This window comes from Triticum dicoccoides, chromosome 6B (assembly GCF_002162155.2).
Source record: "Triticum dicoccoides isolate Atlit2015 ecotype Zavitan chromosome 6B, WEW_v2.0, whole genome shotgun sequence".
NCBI classification, from domain to species: domain Eukaryota; kingdom Viridiplantae; phylum Streptophyta; class Magnoliopsida; order Poales; family Poaceae; genus Triticum; species Triticum dicoccoides.
The window spans coordinates 604,668,406-604,674,405 of record NC_041391.1 but is presented as its reverse complement, the minus strand read 5'-3'; positions in this window follow the sequence as shown (position 1 = coordinate 604,674,405).

Here is a 6,000-nt window from a genome sequence, read left to right as displayed (position 1 = left end):
CGGAGAGGTATCTCTGGGGCCACTCGGTAATGCATCATCATAATGAGCTCAATGTGACTAAGTAGTTAGTCACGGGATCATGCATTACGGATCTAGTAAAGTGACTTGCCGGTAACGAGATTGAACGAGGTATTGGGATACCGACGATCGAATCTCGGGCAAGTAACGTACCGATTGACAAAGGGAATTGTATACGGGATTGCTTGAATCCTTGACATCGTGGTTCATCCGATGAGATCATTGTGGAACATGTGGGAGCCAACATGGGTATCCAGATCCCGCTGTTGGTTATTGGCCAGAGAGTTGTCTCGGTCATGTCTGCATGATTCCCGAACCCGTAGGGTCTACACACTTAAGGTTCGGTGATGCTAGAGTTGTTATGGGAATTAGTATGCAGTTACCGAATGTTGTTCGGAGTCCCGGATGAGATCCCGGACATCACGAGGAGTTCCGGAATGGTCCGGAGGTAAAAATTTATATATGGGAAGTCCTATTTTGGCCACCGGAAAATGTTCGGGATTTTTCAGTATTGTACCGGGAAGGTTCTAGAAGGTTTCGGAGTGGGGCCGACCTGCATGGGGGGCCCACATGAACGTGGGTTGTGGGGGCAAGGCCCCACACCCCTGGTCAAGGCGCACCAAGATCCCCCCTTAGAAGGAATAAGATCATATCCCGAAGGGATAAGATCAAGATCCCTAAAAAGGGGGATAACAATCGGTGGGGAAGGAAATGATGGGATTTCTTTCCTCCCACCTTTGCCAACGCCCCAATGGACTTGGACGGCAAGAAATCAGCCCCCTCCACCCCTATATATAGTGGGGAGGTGCATGGGAGCTTAACCCCTTGCCCAGGCGCAGCCCTCTCCCTCCCCAACACCTCCTCCTCCTCAGTAGTGCTTGGCGAAGCCGTGCCAGAGAACTGCAAGCTCCACCACCACGCCGTCATGCTACCGGAGCTCTCCCTCAACTTATACTCTCCCCTTGCTGGATCAAGAAGGAGGAGATGTCCCCGGGCTGTACGTGTGTTGAACGCAGAGGCGCCCTCCGTTCGGTGTTAGATCGGATCTTCCGCGATTTGAATCGCCGCGAGTACGACTCCCTCATCCGCGTTCTAGTAACGCTTCCGCATCGCGATCTTCAAGAGTATGAATATGCACTCCCCTCTATCTCGTTGCTAGTCTCTCCATAGATTGATCTTGGTGATGCGTAGAAAATTTTGAATTTCTGCTACGTTCCCCAATAGGCGATACTAAAGGAGGACCGGGAGGCAGAGGCTCAACTCGACGCGGAGCGCGCGCATGCCGCTGCCATCGAGGTTCTCCTGCAGGCGGAACCGGATGTCGTGGATGTGAACCGGGCGGCGGAGGCTCAACTTGAGGCGGAGCGCGCGGATCCCGCTGCCGTCGAGGCCCCCCTGCAGGCGAAACCGGACGTCCTGGACTTGAACCGGGCGGCAGAGGCTCGACTCGACGCGGAATGCGCAGATGCCGCTCTCATCGACGCCCTCCTGCAGGCGGAACCGGACGTCCTGGACTTGAACCGGGCGGTGGAGGCTCGACTCGACGCGGAGCGCACGGATGTCGCTGCCATCGAGGCCCTCCTGCAGGCGGAACCGGACGTCCTCGACTTGAACTGGGCTATGCTCTCGTCCGTGCAGAGCGCCTGCACGCTCCGCGTGAACGAGTAGCTGGAGGCCGAGGACAACCACGATGCAGAGACACACGTCGGCAGCTATGGCTGGTTCGCGCCGGGAGCCAAAGACGACGAGGCCCTCTCATTTCGCGAGCAGTGATAGTTTTTCTTTATGTTGTTGTTTTTATGGATCTTTTGTTGTGTAAAAACATATATTTGTTATGCAAGTCGCCTGACTTGGGTCAGTCTACCATTTCAGGTGGTTGGATGAATATCCTACATCTCCTAAAACATATATATATGGCCAGTATCATCTACTCTTATAAAAAACAGAGTTGGTGATGATGGTGTGCCTGCCATCCTGCAATATAAGCCGTCCGATTTATATTTGACGCATAGGAAGGAAAAATGGAAATTTTGCAAAAAGATACCCACACCCACTCAACATTTGCAAATAAGGCCTTCCCTCGTCCATCCTTTTCTTCCACAAGATAAACTACTCATACAAATGCATCTTGATGTTCCGTGCAACACATGGGCATCTTGCTAGTTAGATGTAACATGCGAGAACGTGTAGAGATGTAGTTTTGGAGGGCCTACAGAGAGAAAAGCGTAATACGGTCACCGAACTTCAGAATAAGCTGATTACGGTCACTATATATGTTTTGCGGTGATTATATGGTCACTTGCTCACGGTTCAGCATCGGATTACACTCTATTGACCGGCCAAATAGTCTGCGTGGCGCCATGTTGACTAGTTAAATTGACCATGTTCCTTATGGGTCCCACCTGTTAGTTCGCATAGGGAAAAGGTCAGATAAACACAAATTTACACAGGCGCGACAAGACTCCAACCCGTGCACGGGAATCACCTGGTTGTGTATGTGTCTGTCAGGGCCTGATGTGTTGTGCATGCACGTGTAGGTTGAGCACTTGAGCGTGAGAGTGCGTGTTGGTGGTGTGGTGTAGTGGTGTGTGCATGCATGCGTGTGAGTGTTGCGTGCGTACGTGGCTGCATGTGTACGTGTGAGTGTTGCGTGCGTGCGTGGGTGCATGTGTTTGTGTGAGTGTTGCGTGCATGCAGTTCGTGTGCATGCGTGCGCGTGTGTATAATCACCACACCATCTCCTGTGTGTTAAAACTTAAAATAGACGGCTCAGCATACCAATACATGGCCACCTTGTTCGTTGTGGCCGCGGTCATGACTTCGAACCACCGTCCAAATATTTTTTGTCGTTTGTTTTCATTCTTACTAGCAAGATGCCCGTGCGTTGCACGTAACATCAAGATGCATTTGTATGACTAGTTTATATTGTGAGAGAAAAGGATAAACGAGGGAAGGCCTTATTTGCAAATGTGGAGAGGTGTGTGGGTACCTTTTTGCAAAATTGCCATAGTTTCTTTCCTATCCGTCAGGTATAAATCAGATGGCCTATATTGCAGGATGGCAGGCACACCATCATCACCAACTCTGTTTTTTATAAGAGTGTATTTTAAGTGTATTTTATAAGAGTGTAGATGTAGAGTAGATACAAGCCGACAGGTGGGCACAATGGTAGTGAGATAATGTGATGCAACACTAGAGGTGCCACGTGGAGCGTTTAACTGGTCAATTGGTCATGTCTTGAGCAAATACAGAGTTGTACGGTGAGCCCGTGACTGTATAATAACCATTAAACATAAATGGTGACCGTAATGATTGTCATTGTATATATCGTGAGAGAAAGATGAAACATGCGTGAATGTGCTGGGGGCTTACTTTTAGAGGACCTGGAAATAGTTTGTGTGCATACGTGAAAGGGGCGTACAGGGGGGTATGCGATGGAGAGAGAGATGCTCTTTGTTTCTCTTTATTATGACTAAGTTTGTATATAGTATAGAAATATACAAATTCATAGTGCGGAATAAATATCATTGTGGGCACCATGCAATGCAAATTAGCGTTCATACTCCTCCATATAACTCTGTAATGTTGCATATACGTAGAAACTCTAAAATAATTTTTTGGCCACACTTTATTTAAAAGAATGTTGTATGCGAAATAAACGTGAAAAAGGGGCTTTTTAGATCAATGGGGTACGTGATGTAACATGTGTAAATGTGTAGTTGATGCATTTGGCGGGGCCTAGAGAGGTATGTGTGTGTGTTATGTATTCGAGAGAGGCATGGATAGAGGGGCCGGCGGGGGGTGGCGTGGGAGAGATAGCACGAGAAAAGAGAGTGGTCTACAGAGAGAGAGAGACGAATAGAATGTCACGACGAGAGATTCCCTTCCCTTGAGTGTGTATATGCAAGGGGGAAGGGATAGAGGCACCAGGAGAAATGTTTTGTGTGTGTGGTAGTGTTTGTGTTGGTATGTGTGGGTGTGAGAAGATAATGAGACGTGGGGGCAGAGGGTGTGTCACCGCGTGAGGTCCGGTGGGTCGAGGTGAGGCCCTTCGTTCAGTTCCGTCCTGCGCCACATTTGTCGGCCCGTGACGCATTTAGGAAGACCCATGGATGAGTAGTCGTACAAGACAAAGATAGCATAATTGTGAAGGACTCCGTGTCCACTGACAAAGCCGGTTAGGATTTGTAACCCTAGGTTCTCGGACTAAGGTAACCCCTTTATCTCTGATATTACTATTCATCCAACCTAACTTTAAGGGGCATCCTACAGAATGCTCTGCTAGAATCATACTCGTTGATTAGGAAGAGCGGTGTGAGACAATGTGTGAGAGACAAGCCTAAAAATAATGTGCGTACATGAGACACGTAGGCAGGTCCATGTATATAGAAAGGGTCGATGGGTATTGTGCATGTGTATGCTTGCGAGAGGAAGAGTGCTTGTGATAAAGGTTAGTGAAAACAGTTGTACATGGTTACGAGAGGGAGGGAGGGTTATATCTAGAGCATGTGTGCGAGAAAGACACCTCGGGAGAGTGTGTGTGAGCATGTGTGAGAGACCACCGATGGAGAGTGAAACTACACGTAAAATACTGTTGTACACATGATTAAAGATATAAATTGTATCCAGATATTAGGATGGGATCATGATATTTGCAATTCGCGCAAGGAACGGTCATTAATCCATCAGACATCTAGATTCTATCGAATTTGAGCATGTCTATGTTATTATTCGACACAATTGATCCACATAGTTAGTATTTTGAACTCCAGACAATGCATCGCTTTAGCAATCGAATATAAACGTGAGTATAGTTCATGTTGTGTGTGTAAAGCACATTATACATACGAAAGTTACACAATGAACATTATAAATAGCTGTCTATGAACTAGCATACATTTGAATTCAACTTAAGGTGGTTTAAAAAATCGAATTCAACATGAAGTCCATTCAATTATTTGAATTTGATATCATGGCATTTGTAAATCATACCTAAATTATGGGGGCACCAATCTTTACTCTGATTTTGTACATAAGAGCATATGTAGTCGTGTACAAAATAGATTCAAATTAAGCTCCTCCATTCCAAAATAATCGTAGTTATAGGATTTTCAAGTGTCAAAATTTCAAAAAGAAGCGGATAATTTAATGAGGTTTTCAAACATACAAGGTCAAATATAAGGTTGTCTATTTAGGTCAATCCTCATAGTTCAAGAGTACTCTAAACGTGAATGCTTGTGTTTCAAAATTTTGAACAAAGCACCAAAAGAGCCTCTACTCGCCCGAAACCGCGTGAGACCAATGTTTGGTAGTACAAGGAAATTACTTTTCTAATAACTCCGACCCGTGAAACCTACCGGTCAGACGTCCAAAGGTCTAAACCGGGGTAGGTTTGTAGCTTCATCTAGACGCCACGCAACCGCCTCTGAAAAACATTCATACACAATGGCCGCCTAAGCACACATGCGCGCGACCGAAATCGCTCCCGCCCACTATTTGGGACACCTGGGATTACCATCCTACCCCCGACCCGCAGTAGGTCCAAAATTTAAGAGGGGGGCAAAGCTTGTACTTTCCCCAAATTTCAAACAAGCGCGTCCCATCTCGTGTTCAAAAAAGCCAAAAACAAGCGCGTCCCAGACCGAAACATCGTTCTCCCCCAGTCCCCCATCCCCCCCGCCCACCCGTCTGATTCCCCATTCATACTCCGTGGGCGCCAAAACTACCTCTCCACCAGCCGCGAAACCCTGGCATCCTCCATCCGCCACCCCATCCCACCCATCAACCGCCGCCCTCCTCCATCACGCTGGAGCCGATACCCCGATGTTGGCGTCCACCGCAACCTCAACCGCAACGCCCTCCACGGCTAGTAGTTGAAGTTGAGGCCGAGCAGTCCGTAGCCGAGCCAGTTCAACCACGCCATCCTGCGCCTCATCGCTGTTGCTCCAACTTCATGACCGTCCACCGCACCGGAGCTGTTCC